This window comes from Engystomops pustulosus, chromosome 1 (assembly GCF_040894005.1).
Source record: "Engystomops pustulosus chromosome 1, aEngPut4.maternal, whole genome shotgun sequence".
Taxonomy (NCBI): Eukaryota; Metazoa; Chordata; class Amphibia; order Anura; family Leptodactylidae; genus Engystomops; species Engystomops pustulosus.
In genome coordinates this window covers 211,940,081-211,962,254 of record NC_092411.1, presented here as the reverse complement: position 1 = coordinate 211,962,254, position 22,174 = coordinate 211,940,081, and the positions used below count along the sequence as shown (strand labels likewise).

The 22,174-nt window shown below is 40.3% G+C and overlaps 1 long non-coding RNA gene across 1 annotated transcript; it reads right to left on the bottom strand.

The window, feature by feature from the left end:
* Positions 1-5,412: 5,412 nt before the first annotated feature.
* LOC140103969 (uncharacterized) lies at positions 5,413-22,168 on the bottom strand. The gene is made up of 3 exons (XR_011850222.1): positions 22,074-22,168; positions 20,935-21,073; positions 5,413-5,605 (listed from the first exon to the last, which is right to left on the bottom strand). It is a non-coding gene; the product is annotated as an uncharacterized lncRNA (long non-coding RNA).
* Between the last annotated feature and the right edge of the window lie 6 nt (positions 22,169-22,174).

The following is a 22,174-nucleotide window of genomic DNA, read 5'->3' as shown; positions in this document are numbered from 1 at the left end:
AGAAATGATAAATAAAAGGTAAAAATCATAAACATGTTAGGTATCACCGTTCCCAAAATGTCCGATCTATAAAAATATAACAACAGTTCCTGACGTTTTACCCCATAACGGAAAATAGCGCCCAAATGTCTGAGACGCCTTTTTTTGCCATTTTCCAGCACACAAAAAAATTGATAAAAAGTGATCAAAAGGCCCATAAAGATAGCAATGAAAGCATCATCTTGCAAAAAATAACATGTCACACAGTTCCGTACACTGAAGTTTGAAAAAGTTATTAGTGCCAGAGGATGGTAAAATGAAGATTTTTGTTTTTTGCACAGAATATTAAATACTGTCACTATGAAGTGCAATTTCATAGAAAAAGCCCTCTCAAACAGCTCTCTACATGGAAAAATAAAAAGAGTTATGGATTTTTGAAGATGAGGAGTGAAAAATAAAAATGCAAAAATGAAAAAGGGCCTGGTCGTTAAGAGGTTAACTTTTATCTATGGTCATAAAGAAACATGCCAATGTATCTGTTAGGGGCAAAATCAATTGTACTCCATAGAATGATTGTTCTCGAAAATGGGTCTTAATACATTTTTTAACCAACAAATAGATTTGCGCATCTCTAAAACCATTCAAAATAAAGTGCCAGATAGTATAAGATATGCACCTTTTCTCCAAATATGAGTTTTTTTCTGTCTTGTATAATCTAAATACATAACTTTATATATTGATTTTAAGCTAGACTTAGTCAAAGGTTTTAAAGACCAGAATATGTTATACCAATATTTTGATGAATTACAAATCACCTTCTGGTAGCCATGTCATTTCTGCACTACAAAGAAAAGTTTTTTTCTCATCTTTCATTTTTGTGCTTCCAGCTAACTGCTAATAATCCCTTAAATTCAAAAAATGTATGAGTAATCAGTGATAATGATGTCACATAATCCTTTAATCAAGCTCTCATTATAGCTCTAATCCTGTAATCAGGAGTATAGATGTCACTAAAGCTGAGCTCAAGAACCGCTGATGTCACTATATTGAAATTAGTCAGTGGTGATGTCACTAGTCTAGTAATCAGTCACAGTACAAAAAGAAAAGTAGCATTATACATCAAAGGTACCGATATTAACCAATAGATACTACGCAATTTAACAGACAATATGCTATTGTGAAGCATGTCTCTGTGTATGTTCTTTTATATGCCATAGGTATAACATTACATCTACTATCCTGTAGTGTAGGAAAATGCACAATAGAAATCTTCCTTTTTGGAATAACTCCTGCTTTCAATGGTCTTGCCATGTTCTCTGAATAGGCCATCACTTTTTATAGGTGTGGGGGCGTACAATCAGCTGGTCAGCTAAGCATAGGCCGGAGACAAAAGCAGTGGCTGGGGACGTGGCTACAGATGTGACTCCCATTTGGTTTCATTGGGTACCATGACTGCAGCGAGATATTTGGTTGCTACTGGGTCTGGGTGCTTGTTGATATGGTGCCAAGCAACTGATTGGTTTTAACTACCCATAATCTTATATTGATGACACATCCAGAGGATATAGCTTTCTCCCAAAAGCATGACAGGATTGAGGACTATGATATGATCGTAAGTAGCCAGGGAAACTCTTACCTGTAACCTGGTTTGCTTGGGATTTTTTTTTCAACACATTTTTATTGGGTTTTCATAAAATAAATCACAAAACAGTTGTGATTAGTTTTAGAAATCAGACAGGAATTATGATCTATGTTCTTGGCTACATCATTTGCAGTGCTCACTTAAATACAGTAGTAAAGTCAAAAGGTACATATGCTGCAGATTTTCATAAAAACAATATATTTTCACATTTTTTAAATAAGAACAACTCTTAGTGCCACAATTTCATTTGGTTTTACATAGTTTTTTTAAGAAGAAGTGGGTTTCAACAGTTCCCACTTTATTCCTTGCTTAAGGCGTGATCCAATTGCTAAGGCGTCATAATACTATAATGTCATTGATTGGATAACCTTGTTGTGTTAGTGTGATGTGTGTTAATGTTATGCACTTATTTTAACAAATATTTCACCCCACAAAATGGAAGTGTTTTCATTTAGTTTTACTATTGTATGATACTGAAATAAAAATAAACACAAAATAGAGGAATAAATGGTACATTGATAACAGAGCTAGTATAATAGCTATATTTTTTGCCATATGGATCTACTCACGTAATGCCCAGTGTTGCTTGCAGTATCATATCTGATGGGTGTAGATCTGATGTTGCTGAAACTTTCAAACTAAGCATATTGGGCCACATTTATCACTTTTGTGCGCCTAAGTGTAGTAGTTGCGCCTAAATTCTGGCGCATTGTTTTGCCAGAATTATCACAAGCTACAACCATCTGTGATAAGTATATTTTCTGCCTCTTATTAATCACTTTACTTTAACACAGTTTAGGCACAATTTTGGCGCAGTTTAGGCGCAATGTTAGATTCGGGCACTTACATGTAATCCTGCTACAAGCTCCTCTCTGCTTCTCCCACAGCCCAGAATGAAGATAACACTCACAGCAGCACCCAGGTGTGTGACACCCAGCACCCAGTGACCTCCTCAGCAGTGGCTTCTCCTGGAGGGGATCCCCCAGTGCTGGTCTCCTGCTGCACCCCTGTAATTCTGCACAGTATCCCCCTCAGACACTGTGCAGAATTACATGGGGGACACTTGTTTGTAGTATCTGCAAACTTCTGCAAGCTTCTGCAAACTTGTGCAAAGTTCTCTTCTCTCTTGCTTTGAGCTCAGCGTTTTGCAGAATATTTTGTAAATAGAAGGCGATGAACTGTAAATAGAGTCTGCAGCTCCTGTCTGCAGTGTATCTAATGTATCTATTATATGTTCTAGTGTCTGGCTGAGCTCTGCTGCTAGAAATTAGCTCTTCTGCAAAGGGGCTCAGTGCTTTCTTCTCAGATAACGCCACCTTCGGGCTGGAGTGTTTTTGCGCCCGTTTTTGCGCCTAAATGAAAACGTTGCAAGTGATGAATATCATTAGGCGCAGCAAAACATCTGGATTGGTAAGATAGATGAGGGAAAGCTGCTTATTTTTGCTGCGTGGCTAGTTTGGTTTAATCACAAAAATGGCGCAAAAACGGTGCGCCTGAATGAAAAGGCGCAAAAACAACAGAAAAAACAAGTGATACATGTGGCCCTTAGTCTATAATTTGATGTAACACATTGGGGCACATTTACTTACATGGTAACTTGAGTTCACTGAAAGTGCATTGTCCATCTACAATGTTGCGTGCCGCAATTCACTAGGATTGTGTGCCAGAAATCTGGCACTTCCCTGTACTGGTCTGACAAAGTCCACCGTCTTTTTTCTGGTGCACCTTTAACATGCATGCGACACAAGATAGACACAGAGATAAACTGGCATCATAAACAACCCCAAACTAATATAAGATTGGATAAAGGATTTTTTACACACATAGATTATTATAAAGATAATAAAATAATAATGCTGCAACAAAAAAACTGTAATTTGTGACTCTAATACATACATATTTGTCAAACCATGTGATGTGCTTCAGTGGAGCAGAGATAAGATAGCTCTATAATATAATGTCTACATACTGGTATACAATTATTGTCAGGCATGGATTCTGCAATGGACTGAGATCACAGCTTTACACAGTTGTTCCTGTTTTACTTGCACTGAAAAGCAATAAAACAATTGAACTGCTGAAAAGCTGGGAATGATCTACACATGATAGTTATCACCATTTATTGGGTGTCTGCATGTCAGAAAGTCACATGTGAAGGGCAGCCTTCTTAAGAAAGGAATGGAAAAACCATGTTGTTATAAATATTCTTAACTTGCCATGCTAAAGTCATCAAAACTTTATTTATGATATGATTCAGTAGTATGGAACTGATTTTAAGTTACCTTTCTCTAACAGTTTTGGAAGGAAACTGCCTTCTACTCCCCTGGGCATGGGTAACACCAGTAAGATACTGGATTTAATAAGTAACTTTCATATTATAGCTAATCATGTGCAAATGTGTTAAAATCAGTAGTTTCTAGAATACAGTTATGGAATATATTACCATGCGGCTTTTGTTCATGGCGTGACAATGATTGGCCTCTGGCCACTTAAATGTTATATTTAATAATGTGGGAATTTCTCTGTGTTTTGCTTTCATTATTTTACACTTAAAAATAGAAACAGACAGCCTCTCCTGTAAAGATTTTTTCTGTTACCAGAATATGTCAAAAGCAATATAAGCATCTGGACTTTTCAAACTGGCCTTTGGCAGGAGGTTAATTTAATACACTGGCATATTTCATGCATATTTTATATGCTTGAAGTCATGCATATAGTGGCCACCCAAGTATAATAAGTTGCTCTTTGCTGGATGTAGAAATGCCACACTGTCTTAATAAGTCTTGAACATATTATTGTCCCTGAAGATGTATAAAGCTTAGCTAAGGCCTGAGCCTTAGTTTACAAAAGACACAACTTGCGTACATTAATGACCTCATAAGTTGTGGCTTGGTAATATTACAAGGGCTTTCTGGTCCAAAAATATTGATGGCTATTGTAAAGAGAACATGTCAGTTAGACTAACCCACACTAATCATATTTTTGAAAACTGCTATGATACAGCAGCACAACTATCCCTATATTGTTCATCCTCATATCTGTAAAGTTCCACAGTGTATTCATAAAGTTGAATCAACATGTATGCAAATCAACCCATGTAAGTTTGATCATAAGTTCCACAGTCTATTCATAAAGTTGAATCAACATGTATGCAAATCAACCCATTTAAGTTTGATCATAATCTTCCCTTTAAGCCCAGCTTCCTGATTGACAAGGGGGCCACTTCTGTTCAGCCAAGTACCTAGGTTTAGCTATCTTATTCCCACCTCCCTCAGGAATGATTATGTGTGAATTCCTGAAGAGAATTCCAGAGGAAGGGGGGAATGAGGGAGCTGATTTCTCTTCAGGAAGCCACACAGCCAATGTCTCTCTTTTATTTCTGAGGGAGAGGAGAATAAGATAATGGAGTCAAGTCACACTCGGTTGAAGAGGCAATAGGAGTTTGCAAAGATATGTTTAGTAAGTGTGAGTTTAGCTGACAAGTTCCTTTTAAGGATAAGAATAAGATTGGTGGAAATTCAACCCCCAGGACTTCCATCAAGGAAGATAAGCTATTCTTATCAGTTGATAAACAAAAAATGGTACAAAAAGAAGACAGTTTCAAACTCAGTGTGGTAGATGGACATGGTAACTTAGCTCCTATTCATGGTTTTACCTATTATCTCTTGTAACTCTTGCAGTAGTCATGTAGTGCATCTTTCATAATATCATACCATTTCCCTTTGCCCTGTTTTGTGGACCTAAGCAAATCCTTTCTTGTTGTAATAAAACACAATAAACAGTCATAAAAATTGAAAGTGCACCCTCTTTATATTCAATGGTTTTATGTATCAGGACATCTTCTACATGAATTGAGAGGGTACATAGCAGACAGTTGGCACTAATCAAAAGTCCTCATATGTTCACCAGAAAATGTATCCACATCAATAAAAGCACAAGGTTTGTCAGTTTGTTGGTCAGGAACAATTAAGACAAGTGTTGACACTGCGGGGAATAAAGACATAAACAATTATCTTATTAATCTGAGAAGGGTTAAAAGTTCATTGCAAAACATTTCAAGCCCATCAATTTACAGTGAGAAAGGCTATTCATAGGTGGAACACATTCAAGAGAGTTGATACTATTCCCTTATCTCAGATCTTCAGGCCTCAGTTAGCATGATAAATATTCAAGTTCAAGGTAATACACTTATCCGGGCCTCTTCCAATTATTGTGGTGACCATAAAGTCTTCTCTATAACAAAGTATTATAGAGTCAAATGTGCGGTCTGAATAATCTGTAGTATAGGTTATAAATAGACAAAATAATTAACAGCCATCTCATTTTGATGTATTGGCACAATGAATTTTGATTTGGAATAACATATTAATATTTTCTTCAAAATCACAATACGTCTTTTTTCAAACTTTATGACTATAGTACATTCAGAAACATGGCAAGAATTTTCTTCAACACCCTGTTGAATACTGATGCTATCTGTGGTGCTCACAGTCAAAGCACTGGATATTTCCATATTAAGCTCCATACTCAGTAATCTTTTATTTGCACCTAGATCACAGCATATCTACTTTTCTTTAAAAGTTAAATAGACTTGCATTATGCTCCAAAAGCTGTATATGTGTAGGTAAAATGATCAGGCTCCACTTATTTACTACATAAAGTTCTCTCATAAAACTTACATGATATCAATGTAGCTGCATCACTTCATTGAATTACGTTGTATATAGTGTATGTAACATGAACAACTGGTATAAACATCTGAAGGTATTGTAAACTATGAATGAGAATTTTATAGCTCAATGTTTCTTAGAGTCTTCAGTGTTTGGTGGAAGTTTCATACAATAGTTTTATTCTTTGATTTAATTATCACGGTCTCGGTTAACCCTGCTGATGTACTCATTTAGTTTCCATCTTATGAAATATGTGTAATAACCACAATAATGGTGATTTATTTGATTTCCAGATGGGCAGAGTAAGTGCCGGCAAATTGGCTGAGGTTGGTTTAGGACAGAGACATTTCATTTATCAATTTAATGGGAAAAAAACTGGCTTTGTACAATGGGATTTGACACATTCCATTTTATTAGGGTTTCGAGCGGAACATTTCAGATAGAAATAGTGGGATTCATCCAACAAAATATAGAAAACTGTACATTAAAATGTGTTAAAATGTTTGTTATAATTTATTCATAGACATATTTTATGCAGCTTAAAAACATAAATCAGTATCCATGCAGTGGTTCATTAAAGGAGATGAAAAAATTCCTAAAGTAGCAATAAACTTAAAGTTTAACTTAAAGTTATGATATTATTTAGTTTTCATGAAATTTCCCACATAACGCATCTCCAGTTGCTGAATGACACCTTCCCTCAGCATTTCCTCAGGTATGAAGTGTTAGACAACTAGCTTTTCAATAACAACAAGATCTATTGGTGCTCTTCATAGGATGTCTATTCCTGTATATGTGGCTGCACTGCTTGTATTGTATATAATAACATAATAATGCTTCCAAAGTATATTGTAGTATGGTATTGAATATCCTCTGTTTTATTCTTTAGTCAAAACCCATTTTAGCTAAGGAAATGGCGGTTACAATTGTATATGCTATGTAAACTATATATAGGAGGCCAGTGATCTCTGCATCTGTACAATGTAAGAAGGAGAGGTCATGTAATTTATTCATATGACTACTCCATTAGCCACCCCAACTGTCTTCACTGCTGCACAATTTTTAGATAATGAATTTGCATTTTATTGCAAAAAATAGGCATTTGACACAAGAGAAAGACAGAACTTAATATTTGGTACAAAAATATGTGTTTGCAATTACAAAGGTCGGACATTTCCTGCAGTAGTTGACCAAGTTTCCACACTTGCAGTAGGGATTTTGGTCCACTTCTCCATACAGATCTCTTCCGTTTTTTTTAATTTTTCCCTTATCCATCCCCACCTCCCTAAACTCTGAGATAAATGATACCAATAGATTGCCTCAATTTTCAAAGGTTTGTCTAAAGCAAAGATAAAAAAAATAGTTTGCACGATAGCGGTACAACCCATATTTAAGCTACTGTGCGAACTTTAAGCTCCTATACTGGATTTCGCATGTCCCCATATGTGTTTCACTCATGGAACGCAAACATCACAAGTCCGACTATCATACATTACGTAATACGAGCTATCCCTTCGCTTAGCATGATCCATTACTTATCTGCGAATGCCCGAACTTGCGTTCTAGTGCGTTCCACTGGTTTGGGAAAACTACCGGTCCCAAACCAGAAGTGTCTGGTCCAAACCAGAAGTCATTTTCCACCTGCACGGCTTAGGGTTATTTAACCCGCCAGGAACACAGGTTAACCAGCGCTTTCCTCCAAAGAGCGGCTAGGACCTTACTGTGCCATCCTGCTATATGCAGACCGCATTCCCATACCCTTGTGCAAACTGGTAAGCCATTTCTTTATTTTCTTACAGGTGATACTTTTGGACTATACCTTATAGGAGTTAACCCACAACCCAATATGGACATGCCATACGAATCTCTACATAATCCGACACAGGAGGTGTCCTACATCCTTTTTACAATACCGTGGAATATAATATTGAATTGCAGATAATAGTAGGACTATGTTCATTCCATTGCCCATAATGATATGATAAGATAATGACATATGTGTATAATGAGATATGTTTATGTACTACTACTTAGACTTAGTAACCCCCTCCACTTGAGATGCTCTTTGTATTGCTTTGCTTTATCCCAATTAAAGCAACTGTTTTTGCACGTATCTATATATACTTCAGATGCATGTACATATATATTATTTCCTAATTCTATTATATACTATATTCACAGAGTCTGATGAAGGTCCATTGTTTCCCCGAACGTTACATTTGAAAGTTTGTATAGTAAAAATCACAATTTGCAACACAAACAGTGTGACTGGAGTTTACAAATTTCCTATATGAGCAGGGTATTTCAGTGACAAAACATCTCAGAGTCAGCACGTTACATTTGAAATATGTACATCCTATCAATGAATCCTGTATCATTGTTGTTCATGCTATTTATCTTATATTATATATACCAAGGATAAGCTGCTCAGCAGAGTCCAGATATCATATGGTCCCCATTCCATTCCAGGTCCCCATACCATATCCTGTGGTAAATTTTTACAATTGAAATACTGATTTAAAGGTTGATTCTTGAGGGAAAGCATTGCTAATGCAATTCTAAACCATCTTTATATCTGATTGGAGTATAGCACTTTAAACCTAGTTTCTTATGCCATAATATAAAAAGATCTTTTTTTTTCATTTTTTTTATATACATGATTCAGTAGGAAGCCATCTTGTCTGAGCTTCACCTCTACTCTTTTAGTGTCTTTTAGCTATTTGCTTTACCACAGTATCATGGTCATATAGACATCAATGGCCTGGAGCTGACTCATTGTGGTCTATGGAGAGATTTTTTAGGCATGTTCTGTGCAGGAAGGAAAATGAGGTTGTGATGTAATTTTAGTGCAATGATGATGTTTTCATTATTATCATGAATAGAGAATACATTTTGGGGGTCCACATACTCTTTTATCTTTAAGACAAAGAAGTAAAACATTGATAGAACAGGTTATCAAATCTGAGAAATACCCGTAAAAATTGGGAAATATTGAGTGCAATTAAAATTATAGCATTTTTTGGCATTAATGTTTAAAATGCTATGTTTTCACCATTTATTATTTAATGGATTTGATGGACATATGTTATATGTAAATTTATTCTTCACTTTTATAGTTGCCACCTTGCCTTAGGTTAAGATTACTCACCTATGATAAACCAGTGTTTTTTAAATAATATATTTGTCTAGTGTTCATATTTTAGTTCCGACTGAGTGGTGCAAAATGAAATAATATTTATGATCCTATCACTGCTACCAGTTGCTGATGATGTCATCTTTGGCTAGTTTTGTCCATTTTGTCACCCTGATTTTCTCCTTCAGGAAATTCTAGACTGTAGTGAAAGGCAGGAAGATGTCAAAAAACATGTGCTATAACTTTTCACGCCCAAAACATACTGAGAAAACAGACACTATGTCATGGCTCATGCAAGCTTTTGCACTAGGATATCAACAGCTCTCCGTCTGTCAGTAGTGCTCAACAAATTAGAGGTCTGCTGTTCCACAGTTCTCAGTCAGATGTCCTGTCAGCAGCTTTAGGTCAGCCATCTGGGGAGGAAAAGCTCTTGGCCCAAGAAGAGGTGATGTAACACTCAATGAGCATTGGTTGGATTATATTAAAAACCAATCATATTTATTCACAAACCGTGGATGACAGAATTCAACGGCACAGTGAGGAACTCTCTAAAACTGCATGAATCCCATGAGTTTGCAGCACTATATTATATCCTGAGCTCATCCATTGGCATGGAATGAAGCAAGCTGCAAATCAGCTCAGCCACAACTATAACAATTGTATTATTGATGCTTATCAAATCATACATATTGCTATAACACAAGCCTTCATGCGTGATTTTACTTAAACACTGAACAGGAATAATCAAGTTATTGAATTTGACAGATCTTACTAAAACATTACTTAAACATGTTAAACATCACTATTACTATATTAATTTTTAGTCCCAAAACCCACAAATGCAGAAATTATAATGTTACACATTATAACATTATTGTAAGAATAAAGAGAAGTTGCAAAAAGTTCCTGCTCACCTTCCGACTTCACTGATTCCCAGCGCGAAATACATCAAGAAAGCCTCACGGACCACAGGCACATATTCCAAGAAGAAGAAAACGATGTCCGCGCTTCAGGGATAAACAGGTAAAAATCAATTCTTTATTTTTGAATTCTTTGTAAAATCAATATTAGGCAAACTTGTACACGTGTGGTGGCCCAGGTGAAATAACCAACGCGTTTCGCCCTCTCTCAGGGCTTAGTCATGGTCTAGTTTGCCTAATATGGATTTTACAAAGAATTCAAAAATAAAGAATTGATTTTTACCTGTTTATCCCTGAAGCGCGGACATCATTTTCTTCTTCTTGGATTATTGTAAGAATATCTCATTAGTATTGTTATTATGTTAAATACTATATACAAAACAGTACTAAACGTTTTAAATCTTAATAAATAATAAAAATATATTATTTCCACAGTGAGAGTAACAATAATGTCTTTATTACTTTTACATTTGTTATTTAAAAATATTATAACTAGAGATGAGCGAGCACTAAAATGCTCGGGTACTCGTTATTCGAGACGAACTTTTCCCGATGCTCGAGTGCTCGTCTCGAATAACGAGCCCCATTGAAGTCAATGGGAGACTCGAGCATTTTTCAAGGGGACCAAGGCTCTGCACAGGGAAGCTTGGCCAAACACCTGGGAACCTCAGAAAAGGATGGAAACACCACGGAAATTGACAGGAAACAGCAGGGGCAGCATGCATGGATGCCTCTGAGGCTGCTTAATCGCACCATTATGCCAAAATTATGGGCAACAGCATGGCCATGACAGAGTGACCGAATGAGGCTAGATAGCATCTAAAACATGCAATAATTGTCCCTGACACTATAGGGGACGGCATGCAGAGGCAGCGGCAGCAGTGGCGGCTAGAGAGTGTCATAGCGACATACCCTAAATGGACTCAGACTTCACCAAAGGAGGTGAGCAAGAAGCGCTAAAATGATTTTCTATGTGAACAAAAGGTTGACGGTATATTTAGTCGATAACACAGCATGGTGGCGACATAGTGACCAAGTTCCATAACGTATCTGGTGAAACACCCAAAAAATGAGCCTGACACAGCTCTTCTGATAAGGGGACGACATGTGGAGGCAGCCATGGAGACGACTTCCATGATTAAAAGCGACAGTATGGGGCACTCATATTGCGCTGCTATGATTGCAACTTCAGGTCTCCAGCATGGCGGCGACAGATGGGCCGAGTTTCACTATGTATCTGGTGAAACACCTGAAAATTCTGCCTGACACAGCTCGTTTGATAAGGGGATGATGTGCTGCATATCCTCTCGTGCTCCAGCGTCTGGGGTATAGAGAGTTGAAAGTTGCGCATGGAGACATTGGTGGACGCTGTGGAGGATTGTGGAGGCAAAATGGACAGGAAACAGCAGGGGCAGCATGCATGGATGCCTCTGAGGCTGCCTTATCTTGGGATGGAGCTGGCGGTCCGCTGCCAGGCGAGCTTTCGCCTGTCCAAGCCCCTGTCTCTCGGCTCCTCCCCACCCAAAATGGGCCTGGGGGCCAGAAGCGTTTACTTTGAAAAAATTATAATTTTCAAAGCAGGCCGGGTCATTTGAATATTTCACCTAGGAATAATGGAATAGCATAATGGTTCTATTTTTAATTGTTTTTTCGGAAATGGCTCCATGATTAAGAGCGACAGTATGGGGCATCCATATTGCGCTGCTATGATTGCAACTTCAGGTCTCCAGCATGGCGGCGACAGATGGGCCGAGTTCTACTATGTATCTGGTTAAACACCTGAAAATTCTGCCTGACACAGCTCGTTTGATAAGGGGACGATGTTTGGAGGCAGTGAAGTAGTAGTAGATTAAAGGTGCTGCAGTTAAAACTATGTTAGTTGGATCTTGGGATGGAGCTGGCGCTCCGCTGCCAGGCGAGCTTTCGCCAATCCAAGCCCCTGTCTCTCGGCTACTCCCCAAACAGCACTTCTAAGAACCTTTTGTATAAGATCAAGTGGAGTAGTGTTCTTATAAGGTTGGGTTATGGCGGGTGAGGGGAATGTAAACAGATGCGCAAGAAGCGCTGAAATAATATTGGTAAATGATAAAAGTTTGCCAGTATATTTTGTGGATTACACAGCAGGGTGGCGACAAAGTTAACAAGTTTGATGTGGAAGCCATGAAAACAACCCAAAATTCTGCCTGACACAGCTCGTTTGATAAGGGGACCATGTATGGAGGCAGTGAACTAGTAGTAGATTAAAGGTGCTGCAGTTAAAACTATGTTAGTTGGATCTTGGGATGGAGCTGGCGCTCCGCTGCCAGGCGAGCTTTCGCCTATCCAAGCCCCTGTCTCTCGGCTACTCCCCAAACAGCACTTCTAAGAACCTTTTGTATAAGATCAAGTGTAGTAGTGTTCTTATAAGTTTGGGTTATGGCGGGTGAGGGAATGTAAACAGATGCACAAGAACCGCTGAAATAATATTGGTAAATTATAAAAGTTTGCCAGTATATTTTGTGGATTACACAGCAGGGTGGCGACAAAGTTAACAAGTTTGATGTGGAAGCCATGAAAACAACCCAAAATTCTGCCTGACACAGCTCGTTTGATAAGGGGACCATGTATGGAGACAGCTATATGGACGACTTTTGGAGGCAGCTATGGCAATGACGTGTGGAGGTAGCAATGGAGACAACGTGTGGAGCCAGCTAAAAAGACGACGTGTAGAGGCTGCTATGGAGACAATTTAATTTGGATAGTGCCTGTATGTGGCAGTCAAAAACTGTTTTAAAACCAGAGGAGCAGGTAGGTGGTCCTCCAGAAAAATTAAATAGATTGAGTGCCTGTATGTGGCAGTCCAAAAAAGTTTTCAAACCAGAGGAGCAGGTAGGTGGTCCTCCAGAAAAATTAAATAAATTGAGTGCCTGTATGTGGCAGTCCAAAAAAGTTTTCAAACCAGAGGAGCAGGTAGGTGGTCCTCCAGAAAAATGAAATAGATTGAGTGCCTGTATGTGGCACTCCCAAAAATTGTTTAAAACAGAGGACCGGGTAGGTGGCCCTCCAGAAAAATTAAATACATAGAGTACTATAGCTAGAGCCAGTTGGCCCTGGCAAACAATAGCCAGTTTCCTCTGCTTTAGTGTACAAAGAGGAGGAGAAGGAGGACAATGAGGAGGAGTGCATACATTATTCAGGTTGAGCTTCTTTCACCTGGTGGAGAATGGAATTCCTGAGAAATCCAGGCTTTATTCATCTTGATAAGCGTCAGCCTGTCAGCACTGTCAGTCGGCGTGTACGCTTATCGTTGATGATGCCACCAGCTGCACTGAAAACCCGCTCGGACAACACGCTAGCGGCAGGGCAGGCAAGAACCTCCAAGGCGTACAGCGCCAGTTCGTGCCACATGTCCAGCTTTGAAACCCAGTAGTTGTAGGGAGCTGTGTGATCATTTAGGATGATGGTATGGTCAGCTACTTACTCCATCACCATCTTTCTGTAAAGATCAGTCCTACTCTGCCGAGACTGGGGACAGGTGACAGAGTCTTGCTGGGGTGACATAAAACTGGCAAAGGTCTTGTAAACCGTACCCCTGCCTGTGCTGGACAAGCTGCCTGCTCGCCTACTCTCCCTCGCTACTTGTCCCGCACAAGTACGCCCTATGCCGCTAGCGCTGTCAGAAGGGAAATACTGTTTCAGCTTGTGCACCAGGGCCTGCTGGTATTCATGCATTCTCACACTCCTTTCCTCTCCAGGGATGAGAGTGGAAAGATTTTGCTTGTACCGTGGGTCCAGGAGAGTGAATACCCAGTAATCGGTGCTGGAATAAATTCTTTGAACGCGAGGGTCACGGGATAGGCAGCCTAGCATGAAATCTGCCATATGCGCCAGAGTCCCAACGCGCAAGAATTCACTCCCCTCACTGGCCTGACTGTCCATTTCCTCCTCCTCCAACTCCTCCAACTCCTCTTCTTCTGCCCATACACGCTGAACAGTGAAGGACTGAACAATGGTCCCCTCTTCTGTCTCGCCAACATTCTCCTCCTCTTCCTCCTCATCCTCCTCCACCTCCTCCGATATGCGCTGAGAAACAGACCTGAGGGTGCTTTGGCACTCAGCACCTGACAGATATCAGACATCCACGTCCACTCCTCATTGTAGACTTGAGGAAGCTGACTGACCTGACTACCAGTTCTGGTGGAAGTTGACATCTGGCTTCAGGTTCAGCGGTGCCAGCCACAGATCAGTCAGCACCGTGATGCCCTGTAATAGCTCTCGGGCGGTGTGCCTTTTATCGCCTAGGCTCAGCAGTTTGAGCACCGCCTGCTGTCGCTTAGCGATGGCACTGCTGCTGTGCCTAGAGCTACCGACTAATGGCGCCATGCCCACGGATGGTAATTCGGAGGAGGAGGTGGAGGAGGGGTGGGAGGAGGAGGAGGTATAGTAGGCCTTTGAGACCTGGACCGAGGTAGGCCCCGCAATCCTCAGCGTCGGCAGTATATGACCAGCCCCATGGTCAGACTCGGTCCCAGCCTCCACCAAGTTAACCCAATGTGCCGTCTGCGATACATAGTGGCCCTGCCCGGCAGCACTCGTCCACGTGTCCGTGGTCAGGTGGACCTTGTCAGAAACGGCGTTGGTCAGGGCATGGATGATGTTGTCTGACACGTGCTTGTGCAGGGCTGGGAGGGCACATCGGGAAAAGTAGTGGCGGCTGGGGACCGAATACCGAGGGGCGGCCGCCGCCATGAGGTTTCGAAAGGCCTCGGTCTCTACCAGCCTATAGGGCAGCATCTCCAGGCTAAGCAGTTTGGAAATGTGGATGTTGAGGGCTTGCGCGTGTGGGTGGGTTGCATTATACTTCCTTTTGCGCTCCAGCGTCTGGGGTATGGAGAGCTGAACGCTGGTGGATGCTGTGGAGTATCGTGGAGGCGAAGATGGGGTTTTTGCACGAGAGGTGTTTGGGCCGGGGTCCTGGGCAGGGAAATGACTAGCAGATGACACAGGGGAAGGAGCAGTGGTGTGCCCGGCCGGAGGTGAACGGGCTTGGTGCCATTGAGTGGGGTGTTTAGCATTCATATGCCTGCGCATACTGGTGGTAGTTAAGCTAGTAGTGGTGGAACCCCTGCTGATCCTGGTTTGGCCCAGGTTGCACACCACAGTCCGTCGGTCATCCGGTGTTTCTTTAAAGAACCTCCAGACTTCTGAAAATCTAGCCCTTGCCACGGGAGCTTGACTACGTGAAACATTTGGCGCTGATGCACCAGCTCTGGCCCTGCCTCTCCGTCTGGCCCCACCACTGCCTCTTCCAACCTGTTCTGGTATAGGACTCGCCTCCGTCTCAGAAGCACTGTGTTCACCCGGCCTATCAACCCAGCTTGGGTCTGTCACCTCATCATCCTCCGATCCCTCAGTCTGCTCCCCCCTCGGACTTCCTGCCCTGACAACAACTTTACCACTGTCCGACAACCGTGTCTCCTCATCGTCCGACACCTCTTTACACACTTCTTCCACTACGTCAATAATGTCATCATCACCCACAGACTTCAACCGGTGGAAAATCTGGGCATCAGAAAATTGCTCAGCAGCAACCGGACAAGTGGTTTTTGACTGTGGGAAGGGTCCAGAAAACAGTTCCTCAGAGTATGCCGGTTCAAATGCAAAATTTTGCTGAGAGGGGGCAGACTGGGGGGAAGGAGGCTGAGGTGGAGGAGCCGGAGGAGTGCTGATTTCGGTGACATGGGTGGACTGCGTGGAAGACTGACTGGTGGACAAATGGCTAGACGCATTGTCCGCAATCCACGACATCACCTCTTCGCACTGTTCTGGCCTCAACAGTGCTCTACCACGAGTCCCAGGAACTTGAGACTTGATGAACCTAGGGAGTGTAGCTCTGCGGCGTTCCCCTGCTCCCTCATCAGCAGGTGGTGTCTCACCCCGCCCAGGACCACGGCCTCTGACCCCTATAGTAGTTGGACGCCCACGTCCACGCCCTCGTCCTCTACCCCTAGCCCTTGGGTTAAACATTTTCAAAATTAAAGTGTAATTTTGTTTGTTTGTTTTTTTAAACAAAACGATGCTATCCTATTGTTATGGCTAGTTTCTAACCTACACTGACAGCACACAACTGGATTTTGTGCTGTGCCTGATGACTTTGAGTTATAAAAAGAAATAAACGTAAAAAAAAATAAATCAGAAGACTGTGCCTAATTCAAATCAATCCCCTAATAAATTGTCCCACTTTGGTGTTTGAAGTGGATATGTGTGTCTCTAAGAGCTAAACACAATTGTCGCAAGTCTCCCAGCAAATTCCTCACAATATGGTACTAGCTGCACTACTAGTGGCAGCAAGCCCAGCCACAAGCAAACCAAAAAAAAGTAAAATATAATGCTATTGTAGGCCTAAATAAGCCGTTGGGGTTCTCCTATGGCTATTTTCTAGCCTACACTGAAAGCACACTGCTTTGCCAGATTACTTTGAGTTATAAAAAGAAATAAACGTAAAAAAAATAAAAATCAGAAGACTGTGCCTAATTCAAATCAAATCCCTAATAAATTGTCCCACTTTGGTGTTTGAGGTGGATATGTGTGTCACTAAGAGCTAAACACAACGGTCGCAAGTCTCCCAGCAAATTCCTCACAATATGGTACTAGCTGCGCTACTAATGGCAGCAAGCCCAGCCACAAGCAAACCAAAAAAAAGTAAAATATAACGCTATTGTATGCCTAAATAAGCCGTTGGGGTTCTCCTATGGCTATTTTCTAGCCTACACTGAAAGCACACTGCTTTGCCAGATTACTTTGAGTTATAAAAAGAAATAAACGAAAAAAAAAATTAATCAGCAGACTGTGCCTAATTCAAATCAAACCCCTAATAAATTGTCCCACTTCGGTGTTTGAAGTGGATATGTTTGTCACTAAGAGCTAAACACAACGGTCGCAAGTCTTCCAGCAAATTCCTCACAATATGGTACTAGCTGCACTACTAGTGGCAGCAAGCCCAGCCACAAGCAAACCAAAAAAAAGTAAAATATAACGCTATTGTAGGCCTAAATAAGCCGTTGGGGTTCTCCTATGGCTATTTTCTAGCCTACACTGAAAGCACACTGCTTTGCCAGATTACTTTGAGTTATAAAAAGAAATAAACGTAAAAAAAAAAATAAATCAGCAGACTGTGCCTAATTCAAATCAAACCCCTAATAAATTGTCCCACTTCGGTGTTTGAGGTGGATATGTGTGTCACTAAGAGCTCAACACAACGGTCGAAAGTCTCCCAGCAAATTCCTCACAATATGGTACTAGCTGCACTACTAGTGGCAGCAAGCCCAGCCACAAGCAAACCAAAAAAAAGTAAAATATAACATTATTGTAGCCCTAAGAAGGGCTGTTGGGTTCTTGTAGAATCACTCCTGCCTAACACTATTCTAATAGAACACTCTAACGCTTTCCCTGACCAGCAGCAGCTATCTCCCTAGCGGCATCCAGACAGAGAATGATCCGAGCAGCGCGGGTAGGGGCTAGTCTATTCCAGGGTCACCTGATCAGGCCAGCCAACCACTGCTATCGACGTGTAAGGGTACCACGTCATGCTGGGTGGAGTGCAGAGTCTCCTGGCTTGTGATTGGCTCTGTTTCTGGCCGCCAAAAATCACAACGGCGGGAGATGCCATTTTCTCGAGCTGGCGAAATACTCATCCGAGCAATGAGCAGTTTCGAGTACGCTAATGCTCGAATGAGCATCAAGCTCGGACGAGTATGTTCGCTCATCTCTAATTATAACATTTTTTAACTAGTTTTATTAAGTATGAGTAGATAACAGGATACAGGTATACAAAGAAAGGCATGAATAAAACAGCACAAATGACGTACAGAGTAGTATTTTAATGACACATACACAAGTCATCAATCTTTTACAGGAACGGGTAATAAATTACTCCAAAAAGTAATACGGACTGTACAAGAAAAGGTCATTCAGAGATACCAAGACCCAGTTTTCATTCAATGCAGTAGCCAAAACTAGCTGATTTAAACCCTCCTGAATGAAACGAGTATTCTCATTTTGGCAAATAAATGTTAATGTTTGAATAATGAAAAGTAATACAATTTTTCAACATACTTTCTGTATCAATTCCTCACTGTTTTCTAGTCTCTGCACTGTCGATGAACAGTGCATTCACAATATAGTGCAATACAATAGTATAGCAGTTTATTACACAAGCTATCTGACCACCTATATTTCTATAATCCTAAGGGGGGCTGAAAAGACAGTTAAAAAAAGTTCAAAAAATATTTTAGAAAATCTAAAAATTCAAATCACCCTTTTCACGAATAAAATACAAAATGTTTGGTCTATCAAAGTACAAAAATATTATTGTAGCATTGTAATGCTGAAGCAAAATAAAATTCCAAATTACCATTTTGCCTATAAAAACTTGCATCACTCTCTATGGTGCTCAGTGCAAAATTCCAAGTCGCACCTGTGGAATTACCTGGTGGCACCATGCCGCAGCAAGTCCATTCAGCTTTGCGGCGGGCTCTGGTGAAGACCGGGTGCCACTTAGATTCTGATCCCAGGTGTCGGCTTGTGTTATCGTCCGCGGTGGTTCAGGGGGTTCACTGACCCGAGTCCTGGCACAGAGTCAGCTCTGCTACATCTCTGTTCTCAGTCACCAGGAAAATTATGTATAAGAATGGGGGGGGGGTTATTATGGCAACCTCTCCTGTATAAACCAATACAACTTCTTAGTTCACCTTGTGGACCCAAAATAAAATAAAATATAAATGACCACAGTAGCTCCATTTTTACACATATGAAATGTTTCCATTCAGTAATAAATGTCATTAACTATATGGTTTATGTTTGAATAAAAAGACATTTTGATTTGAGTTCTTGTTTTATTTTTCAAATTCTAAATAAAATAAAATTTTAGCTCAATTCCAGGTTCTTTGAAAGTAAGTAAATGTGCTGCTGCTCTAAAGTTTCTTAATAGTCTATCTTATGTGCATTCTTAATGTCATTTCGTACTACAGTTTAATTTATTTAGTTGTCAAAGTGTTTTATAGAAAGGGCTATGTTTTCCCTGGCTTTGTCAGGGTAGTATATTACATTTCAGTTAACGTGGATGATGAGTGGGTTTTTACCACTAAAGTATTTCACCGATTTTCTAAAGATCATTCTTGTCCTTATGTATGCATAACAAATAATCAGCTTGAATTCATTTTTAATGCTACAATTGTTTCAAGCTATAAAAATTACAAGTTCCATAAAATATATATTTGTGTAGAAAAAGATGTCTCAAAATGTATCTACTATCATCTTTGTAAAACGATATACAGTAGTGAGGAAATTAAGTATCTGATACATTTTAAGTTTTGCAAGTTTTCTGACCTGCAAAGAATGGAGAGGTCTGTGATTTTTATTGTAGGTACACTTCACCTAAAAATATTTCTGGCCCATGTCTTGTTAGGTCAGTTAATTTATAATTTAGTGCACATATAACATGTCTGCCAAAAATCTATCAAAAGTAAAAATGATAAAATGTAGAACTATTACCTGAGTATATAACCTATGAAATACATTAGTAGGCATAGTTCCATCTAATCTAATCTAATTTTTATCATATAATTTAGATTATTTATTGTACACTTTAGTAGAATGGCATTTACATATCATTTTTATTTTTAATTCTTTATTCTAAAGCATTTGTTTGGATATAATTTTTTTTAATTTTTATTTATGTTGTTCCTTAATATAACATTGTCTCCATTATGAATTAAAGACATCATCAATTTTTGATTTTTTCTCATTAAAATTACACACCAAAACATATAAGAGCACATTTACTGACTTACTTCTCCACAAGCCTGCTTCCCGTCCGACTAGGCCGCGTGCATCCCCGGTCCCTAGGGTGTACACGCGCTGGCTCTTCAGGACTTAAAGGGCCAGCATCCCTCTGATTGGCGCTGGTCACCTCCGGTAGGCTATATTATCCGGCGCCTCCCATCATTCCCCACCGGATCTTCCAAAGACAGAGGGTCCACAGACTCCCAGCTACTTGCCTGGCAGTAGCCTCAACCCTGACATTTTCTATTTTAAAATAATTAAAAAGTTGTGTGGCAGCCATGTCTTTTAGATTGTCTAAAAGTGGGTTTTTAGTTGCCTGCTTAACAAAGCCAATTACATTGTAGATTGTGAATTTGGCACCTTCACAGCTACATTAATTATTTACAGAGTTATTGAGATGAACTGGGAGATCTCATTGTAAATGTTTGTGTGGTACCTCTGGTCTTTAAACATTATCAAAACACCATAAACGTGTCCTTAATATCATAGATTGAAAAGACCTCTAGGCTGGTCAAGCCAGCTTTAAAGCCGGTAATAGGGAGACATGCTGTACATACCTTCACATCCAGTGGCTAAGAGGGCATACTGTATGTGGTGAAAACAGTTTTGAGGCCCCTTCACCCTTGGCATACACGTGGATAACAGTGGACATTTAAAAAACATTAATCTGTATGTACTGGATGTACTCGAGTTACAGCCAAGTTTTTTAGCACACTTTTTGTGCTGAAAAATACCCAAGTATCTGAAAAAATAAACTTATATACTGACCCTCTGGTGCTCCTTGCAGGTCTTCTTCTCTCCTGCATACCCTCTTTCCCTGTGGCTTCCTTCTCATGCGCATGAATATTTGAAGGCTGTATCTTGGCCTGATGCCACAGACTGTACACAGTGCAGTGATTAGGAGTCCCTGCATTATATAGAGGCATGAAGCATTTTATTAGTGGGAGAGAACAGCATGGGGTGTTTCATTAATGGGGGGAGGGTTACATGGGGCATTTTATTAGTGGGAGAGGGCAGCATGGTGCATTTAATTAGTGGGGAAGGGTTGCATGGTGCATTTCATTAGTGGGGGAAGGTTACATGGGACATTTTATTAGTGAATGGAAGCTACATGGGGCAATTTATTAGTGGGAGAGGGCAGCATGGGGCATATCATTAGTGGGGGGCTGGCTGCATGGGGCATTTCATTAGTGACGGGAGGCTGCATGACTCATTTCATTAGTTGGGAGAGGCTGCTGTGCATTTCATTACTGGGGAATTCTGTGACCAATGCATCTTGTACCCTAGGCTTATACTCACGTCAATAAGTTTTTCCAGTTTGTTCTGGAAAAATGAGGTGTGTTGCCTTATATTCAGTTCAGCTTATACTCGAGTATATGTGGTAATCTACTAATTTCTATGCAAAATAAAAGGATAGATATGGTCAGAGAATAACATGAAGGTCTCTATAGAAGGTCAGACACTTCACAATTAATTACAGGCGGTCTCCTACTTAAGGACACCCGACTTACAGACAACCCATAGTTACAGACGGACCCCTCTGCCCCATGTGACCTCTGGTGAAGCTCTCTGGATACATTACTATAGTCCCAGACTGCAATGATCAGCTGTAAGATGTCTGTAATGAAGCTTTATTGATAATTCTTGGTCCAATTACACCAAAAATTTTGAAACTCCAATTGTCACTGGGGCAAAAGAAAAAAAATTGTCTAGAACTTCCATTATAAAATATACAGTTTCGACTTACATACAAATTCAACTTAAGAACAAACCTCCAGACCCTATCTTGTATGTAACCCGGTGACTGCCTGTATACAGTATCTGATTGGAAATTCAAAAAGGTGAGTTCACTCAAATATACTGAATGAGACTGCTCTGGGAGAAGGCAGTACGTAAATGAAACTTACCATATATACAATTCTTGTGCCTCTGGTTTTCCCCGCAGCTCATATTCTCTCTCAGGGTTCATGTGTAACAGCGTGTGCATAGAATGATCCATGTACTGTGC